We start from the raw sequence: 11670 nt of genomic DNA on the forward strand, positions 1-11670 counted from the left end.
CGCCTACACATTTCGAGCATCTGTACGGCCACGGTCAACGTCGGGGACTTGTATTCGTACGGTATCACCAATTTGAGCAGAAGGAAATGGAAAAGGATTTGGCGACAGACTGTCGCCTCTCTGTTGACATCGGCTTCTCGGGTGTCGTTTCGACCTCCACCAAAGCTTATCTGTGCTTGTCGACATACATCGCCGATTGTTCGAATGTATAATAATTTAACCAAATATTCGGTCATTCACCGACATATTTTGTATGTGTCGACATTCACCAGAGAATATCGACATTCTCTAATTTCGGTCTTTCACCGTAACATATATACTGCAGCCTGTGTCAAGTAGGAGGTGTTGACCTTTTAGATCAGCATCTTCGAGAATATCCAGTGGCAAAAAAAAGAAAGAAGAAATTTTATAAAAAAAAAGTATTTTTTTCATTTATTAGATATTTCTATATTTAATTATTTTGTGTTATATAAAAAAATGGTGGCAGAATGAAACATTTGCAATTTCGAATAAATGTTATTGAAAGAATTAAACAGGCGTATCACACAGAAATGAGAGTTACCAGACATGGTCAGCGAGACCTTCAGGTCCTCTTAGACTTACGGAAAGACATTGCTCGGACCTTTTTCCAGCAACCGACAGAAAAAATGCTCCCACTATAGGCTGTACCGTATGTAAAACTAAACATGACTGTGCAGGGAAAAAAATAAGGGCGAAAACCAGGTATTATTGCCAAGCTTGTGATGTGCCTTTGTGTGCAGCATCCTGCTTTAAAATCTACCACACAGTGGAAAAATTAAGCAAAATTTACGTTTTTTTTTACATCAGAAAGTTTTTTCGTCATTATGTTACAGTATTTTTTGAAACCTTTATTTTAACTGTAAATAATATTTAAATATATATTTTTATTCCAAATTAATGTGATTTTTATTTTAATTTACTTATATATTATTTATGTGCAAATGTATAACTTATATACCAAATATAAATAATGCGATATGATCACTGCAAATGTATAAATAATAATGTATTTTATAATTGTTTTTCATTCTTATTATCTGTAATCATTTAAAATATGTTTTTATATCGATAAATTTAATTTTCATTATGTTTTGACATGTTTTTTGTTTTTAAATTATTTTTAAACTAACCGACGAATGGCATATTTCCTGCATGACAGCGAGTTTATGCAGGAAAGCCACCGTTGCAGGCCCCTGTAAAGTTGGCTATCCTGAGGGAAAGCTGCCATTTAGGAATCAATTTTGCCAAATTTAAAAAATCGAAAGAAAACCACTTTTCAATTGAAATAAAAAATATTTATAAGTAATAATAAATAATAGGTGTACAAAAAACGAATTTTTTAATGGAATAGTCGTAAAGGGGTTAAAAACATAATAAAAATCTATTAATTAAAAAAAAATTAAACTAAACCATGGGAGGTTGTTTTTGACATCAGAAAGTATCTTTAAATAACTTTACCAAAGCACTAGAATTTTAGAACAAGGAACGAAATTTGAATAAAAAAATCCCGTAAAAAAACAACTGCAAACAATTAAGCATTAATCATGCGTCATTAAAAGGTTGATTAAAATCGCGATAAATTTTTTTCGCGCAGGAAAAAATTTTTGAAAAAAGTTTGGAGACTTAAAAAACATCCGAAAATAAAAAAAAAATATTTATTTACAAGACTATTTTTTACAAAGTATATTTACAAGACATTCTTCTTCTTAGTCTGTTAAGACATCGCAGATGAAGGGGAGAGGGTCAGTACTTAGTCCACTTTCTGAGCCTGTTGACGACCGCATTCAGTCGCTTGGGCATACTTGCCACAAAATTGTCGCATAGTATGCCATCATGGCTTCTCCCAACAATCTCTGACGATTTCCCAGAGCTCGTTCGGAGTCGCCATCTGAATGGGGTCGTCGGTGAGCTGAGACCAAAGGTTTTCAATAGGATTTAGGTCTGCCCCTCTCCCCGGCCATCCCATATCTAAGAGCTGTGGATTCTCCTGCAGCCACTGCTGTGTTACTCTGGCCGTGTGCACCGGGGAGCGAACGTGTACAAAGTGAATTGGCTCTTCACCATAGATGGCCCTCACCGTCGGCAACAATACCTCTTCGAGTATCTCGATGTATTGCACGGCGGTGAGGTGACTGTCTATACGCACCAACTCCCCGGGACCTGCCGCTGTCATCCATCCCCAAATACCTGTAAAACAGAAAACGTCAATAAAGTTGATTTATAAAATGAACATGCCAATATGTTGTCATGTTCAAAGCATTTGTGACATAAATACACGAAATTTAAAAACTCACCTAAGGAAAAGCGACCGCTTCTTTGGGTGCACCACACGTGCTCCGAGTCAAACCGGGTGCAGGGTTAGGGTTTGCGACGCACCCACTTGGTCCCGCAGCTCGACGAGCAGAATACCTTCTCGTCGGTAAAGATGACCTTGGCCCGGTCAGCCACTCCCCAACTGGAATAAGTTTGGGCGAACCCCAGCCGATCAAATTGGTTGCCGACTGTGAGCCACTGTTTTATGGCTGCCCTCCTTCCGTATACTTCAAACTGTGGCAACCTATGAATAGAGTAAAAATCATATATATTATCCTGCTTCCTACATTTCTGTATATGCAAGAACATGTTAATAAAGTTATATTTCTATCGATATAATGAACTGCCAGAAATACATTTCATTGGAAGGTTGTAATATTATACTACAAATGTTACATACCTCTGTTTTACCGTATCTACAGATATACCCAGGAGAACACCCTCCAGCCTCCCCCGCTGTACCCTGCCCAAGATATACCAGCGGTCATCCTCTTTTCTTTCTGCCTCCTTATCTACAATTATTGTTCTTCTTATCTTTCCGGATGTCATGGGTGTACTTTAGTTCGTGTGTTAGTTTAGTTCTCTTCTTATCTTGTTTCTTTTCCTCAAGATATTCCTCATAACTGTTTTAACCTGCTGGAAGTTGCGTTTTTCCATCATCTTCTGTCTATCTTCATCTGTCACCTCATTCTTCATGTAAAGTTCCATCAAGAAGTCCGAGCCTCTTCTTTCTTCATTGAAGATTACACATTGAAAGAGCACATGTTCCGCACTGTCGATTTCTCCGCACTCACATTCAGAAGTGTTTCCAATCCAAAGCTTTGTAATTTTTCCTTAAAGTCTCTGTGACCTGTCAGAAACTGGGTTGTGTAGAAGTCACTCCGTAGCCATTTCATTCTTTGTCGTTCATTTACTTTGTTGATATATTGATATGTTTGACGTCCTTTGTCTATATTGTTCCAATCCCTTTGCCATGTTTCTTTTAGATATTCTTCTACTTCTTGTCTTCTGTCTCTTCTTGCTTCATCTGTGGTTGCTTCACTGAACTCTTGGTCTTTAATAGAGAATCCTTTGCCTTTCCTTATGTTATATCTGGCATATGCCCTCAAAACCTCAAGCTCGATAGGCAGAGCATTGGCAATCACCTGTAATGCCGCAGCAGAGCATGTTCTGTACCCCTTGAGTTACCTTAGTAGGGCTGTACGTTGGGCACTGACGAGCTTTCTTTTACTTNGTATCACACAGAAATGAGAGTTACCAGACATGGTCAGCCGAGACCTTCAGGTCCTCTTAGACTTACGGAAAGACATTGCTCGGACCTGTTTCCAGCGACCGACAGAAAAAATGCTCCCACTATAGGCTGTACCGTATGTAAAACTAAACATGACTGTGCAGGGAAAAAAATAAGGACGAAAACCAGGTATTATTGCCAAGCTTGTGATGTGCCTTTGTGTGCAGCATCCTGCTATAAAATCTACCACACAGTGAAAAATCTAAGCAAAATTTACGTTTCTTTTACATCAGAAAGTTTTTTCGTCATTATGTTACAGTATTTTTTGAAACCTTTATTTTAACTGTAAATAATATTTAAATATATATTTTTATTCCAAATTAATGTGATTTTTATTTTAATTTACTTATATATTATTTATGTGCAAATGTATAACTTATATACCAAATATAAATAATGCGATATGATCACTGCAAATGTATAAATAATAATGTATTTTATAATTGTTTTTCATTCTTATTATCTGTAATCATTTAAAATATGTTTTTATATCGATAAATTTAATTTTCATTATGTTTTGACATGTTTTTTGTTTTTAAATTATTTTTAAACTAACCGACGAATGGCATATTTCCTGCATGACAGCGAGTTTATGCAGGAAAGCCACCGTTGCAGGCCCCTGTAAAGTTGGCTATCCTGAGGGAAAGCTGCCATTTAGGAATCAATTTTGCCAAATTTAAAAAATCGAAAGAAAACCACTTTTCAATTGAAATAAAAAATATTTATAAGTAATAATAAATAATAGGTGTACAAAAAACGAATTTTTTAATGGAATAGTCGTAAAGGGGTTAAAAACATAATAAAAATCTATTAATTAAAAAAAAATTAAACTAAACCATGGGAGGTTGTTTTTGACATCAGAAAGTATCTTTAAATAACTTTACCAAAGCACTAGAATTTTAGAACAAGGAACGAAATTTGAATAAAAAAATCCCGTAAAAAAACAACTGCAAACAATTAAGCATTAATCATGCGTCATTAAAAGGTTGATTAAAATCGCGATAAATTTTTTTCGCGCAGGAAAAAATTTTTGAAAAAAGTTTGGAGACTTAAAAAACATCCGAAAATAAAAAAAAAATATTTATTTACAAGACTATTTTTTACAAAGTATATTTACAAGACATTCTTCTTCTTAGTCTGTTAAGACATCGCAGATGAAGGGGAGAGGGTCAGTACTTAGTCCACTTTCTGAGCCTGTTGACGACCGCATTCAGTCGCTTGGGCATACTTGCCACAAAATTGTCGCATAGTATGCCATCATGGCTTCTCCCAACAATCTCTGACGATTTCCCAGAGCTCGTTCGGAGTCGCCATCTGAATGGGGTCGTCGGTGAGCTGAGACCAAAGGTTTTCAATAGGATTTAGGTCTGCCCCTCTCCCCGGCCATCCCATATCTAAGAGCTGTGGATTCTCCTGCAGCCACTGCTGTGTTACTCTGGCCGTGTGCACCGGGGAGCGAACGTGTACAAAGTGAATTGGCTCTTCACCATAGATGGCCCTCACCGTCGGCAACAATACCTCTTCGAGTATCTCGATGTATTGCACGGCGGTGAGGTGACTGTCTATACGCACCAACTCCCCGGGACCTGCCGCTGTCATCCATCCCCAAATACCTGTAAAACAGAAAACGTCAATAAAGTTGATTTATAAAATGAACATGCCAATATGTTGTCATGTTCAAAGCATTTGTGACATAAATACACGAAATTTAAAAACTCACCTAAGGAAAAGCGACCGCTTCTTTGGGTGCACCACACGTGCTCCGAGTCAAACCGGGTGCAGGGTTAGGGTTTGCGACGCACCCACTTGGTCCCGCAGCTCGACGAGCAGAATACCTTCTCGTCGGTAAAGATGACCTTGGCCCGGTCAGCCACTCCCCAACTGGAATAAGTTTGGGCGAACCCCAGCCGATCAAATTGGTTGCCGACTGTGAGCCACTGTTTTATGGCTGCCCTCCTTCCGTATACTTCAAACTGTGGCAACCTATGAATAGAGTAAAAATCATATATATTATCCTGCTTCCTACATTTCTGTATATGCAAGAACATGTTAATAAAGTTATATTTCTATCGATATAATGAACTGCCAGAAATACATTTCATTGGAAGGTTGTAATATTATACTACAAATGTTACATACCTCTGTTTTACCGTATCTACAGATATACCCAGGAGAACACCCTCCAGCCTCCCCCGCTGTACCCTGCCCAAGATATACCAGCGGTCATCCTCTTTTCTTTCTGCCTCCTTATCTACAATTATTGTTCTTCTTATCTTTCCGGATGTCATGGGTGTACTTTAGTTCGTGTGTTAGTTTAGTTCTCTTCTTATCTTGTTTCTTTTCCTCAAGATATTCCTCATAACTGTTTTAACCTGCTGGAAGTTGCGTTTTTCCATCATCTTCTGTCTATCTTCATCTGTCACCTCATTCTTCATGTAAAGTTCCATCAAGAAGTCCGAGCCTCTTCTTTCTTCATTGAAGATTACACATTGAAAGAGCACATGTTCCGCACTGTCGATTTCTCCGCACTCACATTCAGAAGTGTTTCCAATCCAAAGCTTTGTAATTTTTCCTTAAAGTCTCTGTGACCTGTCAGAAACTGGGTTGTGTAGAAGTCACTCCGTAGCCATTTCATTCTTTGTCGTTCATTTACTTTGTTGATATATTGATATGTTTGACGTCCTTTGTCTATATTGTTCCAATCCCTTTGCCATGTTTCTTTTAGATATTCTTCTACTTCTTGTCTTCTGTCTCTTCTTGCTTCATCTGTGGTTGCTTCACTGAACTCTTGGTCTTTAATAGAGAATCCTTTGCCTTTCCTTATGTTATATCTGGCATATGCCCTCAAAACCTCAAGCTCGATAGGCAGAGCATTGGCAATCACCTGTAATGCCGCAGCAGAGCATGTTCTGTACCCCTTGAGTTACCTTAGTAGGGCTGTACGTTGGGCACTGACGAGCTTTCTTTTACTTATTGCAGTAGTCGTGTCTGCCCAAGCGGCCGCCGCATAGGTGATAATTGGTATGAAGAGCCCTATGTAAATAGTTATCATTGCTCGATAGTTGAAGCCCCATTCAGCCTTTGCGATGCGTCTGAGGCAATTAAAATAGTTGGCGGCCTTGCTTGGAATATCCTTTACATGTTCTATTATGTTGAAGTTCTTGCCTATGGTTAGGCCGAGATATTTGACTGTCTTTTTCATTTTGATTGACTGGCCATAAAGTTTAATTGTAGGCAGTCTTTCTTCACTTAAGTTTCCTTTCATCATTACCATTATAGTTTTCTCAGTTGAGAATCTTAACTTGTGGGCAGTGGCCCACTTTTCCAGGTTTGTCATTAAAATCTCGCCTTTTGCTTCAATTTCTCGCCTGCTATTTCCTTCTAGTACAACCGCCTCATCATCTGCGTAGGCAATTGTCATGAACTTCAATTCATTTAGCATTCTGAGGTTTGAGTCGAAAACTAAATTCCACATGTCCGGCCCCAAGATGGAGCCCTGAGGGCACCCACGGTAGAGTTGCTTTGTAGTGCACACATTGTCGTCTATAATTGCAGCACTCCTGTTGTGGAGATAGTCCCTGATGAGCCAGTATAAGTTCCTAGGACACTTATGTTGCGCCAATTCTTCCAAGATGTTCGGCCACCACAAGTGGTCGAAGGCTCCGACTATATCAACGAAAATTCCCACAACATATTTCCCTGTTGAGTTCTCAATCATGGTTCTTAGTTTAAGTATCGCATCCGTGGTGGAGCAACCCATCCTGAAGCCATATTGGTTACTTTCAGTGTTATCCTGCATATCCTTATTTAACCGGATCCGTATGAGTCCTTCTATCTAAAGCCTTCCCCAGAAGTGGGAGAAGACAGATCGATAAGACTTGGGGTCACTTCTTTCTGTTACCAGGTTTGAAAATAGTTATTAAACGTCCTTTCTTCAAGTCTTCAGGGAAAACCCCATATCTTAGGCAGGCGTTGTAGCCTTTGATTAACTCGCCTTCTATGTGTTCATAGGCCGCATCTAATATAGTTTGATTAATTCCATCAATTCCTGGGGCTTTGCCCCTTTTCATTCTTGCCACTATGCATCTAAGCTCAGACTCCTCAAATGGGGGACTAACCGTTTCTCCTCTGTATCTCTCAACTTTTCTTCTGACATCTTGTTGTTCAGGCGAATCCTCTTCCAGATTGTCTTGTTTGAAGAGGGAGTCCATGATGTTTGAAGCGGCTTGCCTGCAGTTAATTGCCTCGGTAGATCCTAGTCTTATTGGTCCGAGTATTTGGGCTTTTCTGATCTTCCCTGTGTTTATTTTGTATGGTAGACCTCATGGGTTAGTCTGGCCTGTATCTGTCACAAAGTTCCTCCAGCTCTTTTGTTTAGCCTCTAATATGGCTTTTCTGAATTGTCTTTTACATCGATAATATTCAGATCTAAACTCTACCCTTATGTCTGGGTCGTGTTCACGTTGATAACTACGTCTTGCTCTGTATGTTTTGGACTTGATCTCTTCAAGTTCATCATTCCACCATCTTTGTTGTTGTTTTACGTTTTGTCCATTGGGAATAGCGATTTTTGCGGCTTTTATAATAGCTTCGTATCTACAGATATACTAAGGTTTAATTCCTTCTTCAACATGGACGCAGTGGAAAAAGGCCAGGCCTCACTAGTGGCCTTTAAATGGGCATCATCCTCCGCCGCCGTCCCTCGCTGTTGCCCCTTCGCCTTTTCCAGCGACACAGCACCTTTGTCTCGGTACATCTTAAGGATGCGCGACACAGCTCATGTCGACACACTCAGCATATCAGCAATTTTTTGGTAACTGCATCCTTCTTCATGATAGCATATGATCAACAAACGAATATCGTTACTGATTGCCTTCAGCATGATGAATGAATTAATGCAGCATTTCAGCAACGGCTTTACATACTGTCGCTGCCCTCGACACGTTATGCAAATGAGTCCCTTAATTAAGCTTAATTCAGGGGCTCATTTGCATTGTGAATACAAATCTTTATGCAAATAAGCCCCTGAATTAAGATGACTGAAGGGGCTCATTTGCATTGGGAATACAGAGCTTTATGAAATGGAATGTTTTAAGAGTAAGATGGGGGGAAGCCATGTGTGGTAAAAAGTAAAATGTGTTTTTATCTAAATTATAATAAAATTTACTTATATTTACGTGAAATATCGACAATTTTCTTCTGGAGAAATGTTTCCTGATAAAACTAATTATTTGTATCAATAAAACTTTCAATAATACATTATTTACAATGACTGACGTTCCTTTATTACCCTTTTTGTAGTATGTATTATGTATTAAACACAGTTTCGTAGATTGTAACATAATAATGTGTATAAAAACTGGAAATTCTGTTAATTTGTAAATGCAGATACTTTCACATAAAAAGCATAGGCCTACTTGTAAACTCTACATTTCACCTGAGACAATCGCAATTGAATTTTCCTAAATTAAATTATTTAATTTCTAATTTACTTGACAGAAAGAAATGTTTATGATCCGTATTTCCTACATCTAAAATATTTTTGTCATGACATTATTTCAAACATCAAAAAAATATAGATTTCTAATATCGAAATATATGAATATTTTCATGTGTGAATATTATATTTCGATACTTCTATCTTCCTTCACTAAGAACATATACTTTTATTCTAAAACATTAACTTTTTGTTAACAAAAAACTGTCAAAGTAGCAACCAAAGAAAAAATGACAATAAATTATAAGCTGTGTCAGAGGAATGTTTCAGCTTATTCGTCCCATCTTTGATATAATTCGTTTATTCTGTATTTACACTCAATTTACGTAAAAATGATTGTATTGTGCCGTTTATATTTAATATCTTATCTTTGTTTCTGTTTAGTAAATTGAATTTTACACTTCGGAAACTCAAAATAATAAAAGCCAAACACATATTACAAAGCTTAATTTTTACAATATCAACTTAAAATGGATAATATTAAATAATTGTAATTTAATAATTACTATTAATTTTTACACAAACATTAAATCTGAAACATATTTCTTCATATTAATGTTAGCTTTCGGTCACGTGATTGTTCTATATTTAGATTTAACTTAGTGGGAGATTGTGTAATGTTGTTTTCATATCTAATTNGCTAACAGAGAAGAGTATCGTTTGACACGAACAAAAGCATTGAAATGGCGATGACGAGCAAAAGAAAAGAAGTGTGCTATAGCCACGATTTGTTCTACGTTTCCTAGCTATCGAATTTGGAAGATCTGAAGAAATCAAAAATGTTGGGAAAAGTGTGTTCCTACAATGTATGAAGTAAATTGGCGTGAAAACTTTAGAGTTTCTAGAGAAAACGTTTAATTTCTTATGTGCTGCATTACCTGAAATGAAAACAAATAATACTTGAGACGATGTATTTCTACAGATAAAAGAGTAGCAATTGCTCTATATACATTGGCATCGTCGTCTAAATATAGGATTATTTCACATCTGTTTGGTGTAGGAAAATCCACCGTTTGCAAAATTGTTATACACTTTTGTAATGCAGTTATAAATAATTTAATGTCTACCGCTATTCAGTTTCCACAGACCAGGAATGAAATTGAACTAAAAATTCATGATTTTTACGAGATTTGAAATTTTCCACAATGCTTTGGTTCAATTGATGAAACACACATTCCTATTTCACCACCAAAAAAGATTCCATTGACTATTACAATTACAAAGGAAAGTATTCTTTGATCCTCCTTGCTGTTTCAGATGCCAAATATATGTTTGCATATATAAATGTAAAATCTCCTGGAAAATTCTCTCTAACATAGAACTTTATATATTATTTAATATTAGCAAACTATCTGTTTGTTCTAAAATCATTGTTGGTGAGTATCATGACACTCTCCTAGGGACATTCCAGATGATGTCTAGACTTTTGTTTGTATAACTATATTCTTGTAATTCACACCTCATCCCCCTTCGTTCCTAACAAGCTGTATATACTACATATACAACTTGTTAGATTAAACTCTGTGATCAAACGAAGCAGTTGCTTTTTCACTTTATTCCACTGTCACACCCTGCATTTATCACAACATGTTATGGGCCGAGTAGGAGCCTTCTGAAGAGGAATAAAAAGAAAATTCCCAAGGAAGAAGTTTAATTGAGAAAACTGCAGCACGTAGTGATTTTTTGGACTATTTTTCACGCTCCACAAATCCAATCGCTACAAAACTCAGAGAACCAACAGAGAACAAAGGTATGAATCTTTTTTTAATAAAATTCCACGCCAAGTATCGAGAAGTCAACTTCCAGTCAATCTAGCGAACAAAAACGCACCAACAAATTTAAACAGAGCTTATTTTGGTGGAAACTAACTGATACGTAGACATTGTAACCCACAGACTTTGAAACGATACGACGATTTTTCGATTATAATAGTCGTGGTTCTTATCATTCTATCGTTAACAATTATATTTAATAATGACAACAACGATCAAAATTGAACCTGTAAAGAAAGATAACTACGATACGTGGAAAATCCAAGCAAAAGCTATTTTAATTAAAAATGAAACGTGGAAATATGTTAATGGGACCTACTTGCGACCCATTGATGATGAGGAAAAAGCAGCCACATGAGACGAAGACGATTCCAAGGCCCAAGCTGATTTAATCCTCACGATCAGCTCCAGCGAACTAAAACAAGTCAAGATATGTAAGACTGCTTTGGAAATTTGGAAGAAATTGGAATCCATTTACCAATCAAAAGGTCCCGCGCACAAGGCCACACTCCTCAAGCAGCTCATACTGCATAAGATGGATGAGCCTGATGACGCCAGAGATCATCTAAACAAATTCTTTGATGGTGTCGATAAGCTTCAAGATTTAAACATTAACATCAACGACAACCTTCTCGCTATAATGTTGTTATATAGCCTTCCGCCATTCTACAAAATCTTACAAAATCCTACGAAAATGCCAGCAGTGATCATAGGCCTTCTGAATGTCAAAAAATACAGACACTAAGTGTTGTCGACAAACAAACGCTTCACGTATG

The 11670-nt window shown here is 37.2% G+C and overlaps 1 long non-coding RNA gene across 1 annotated transcript; it reads right to left on the minus strand.

Moving 5' to 3' along the window:
- Positions 1-4684: 4684 nt before the first annotated feature.
- Positions 4685-9477, minus strand: LOC111633442. The gene is made up of 2 exons (XR_002758059.1): positions 5346-9477; positions 4685-5238 (listed from the first exon to the last, which is right to left on the minus strand). It is a non-coding gene; the product is annotated as an uncharacterized LOC111633442 (long non-coding RNA).
- Between the last annotated feature and the right edge of the window lie 2193 nt (positions 9478-11670).

Source organism: Centruroides sculpturatus, unplaced genomic scaffold (genome assembly GCF_000671375.1).
Source record: "Centruroides sculpturatus isolate CEXI.00-Female unplaced genomic scaffold, Cexi_2.0 scaffold614, whole genome shotgun sequence".
Lineage (NCBI taxonomy): Eukaryota > Metazoa > Arthropoda > Arachnida > Scorpiones > Buthidae > Centruroides > Centruroides sculpturatus.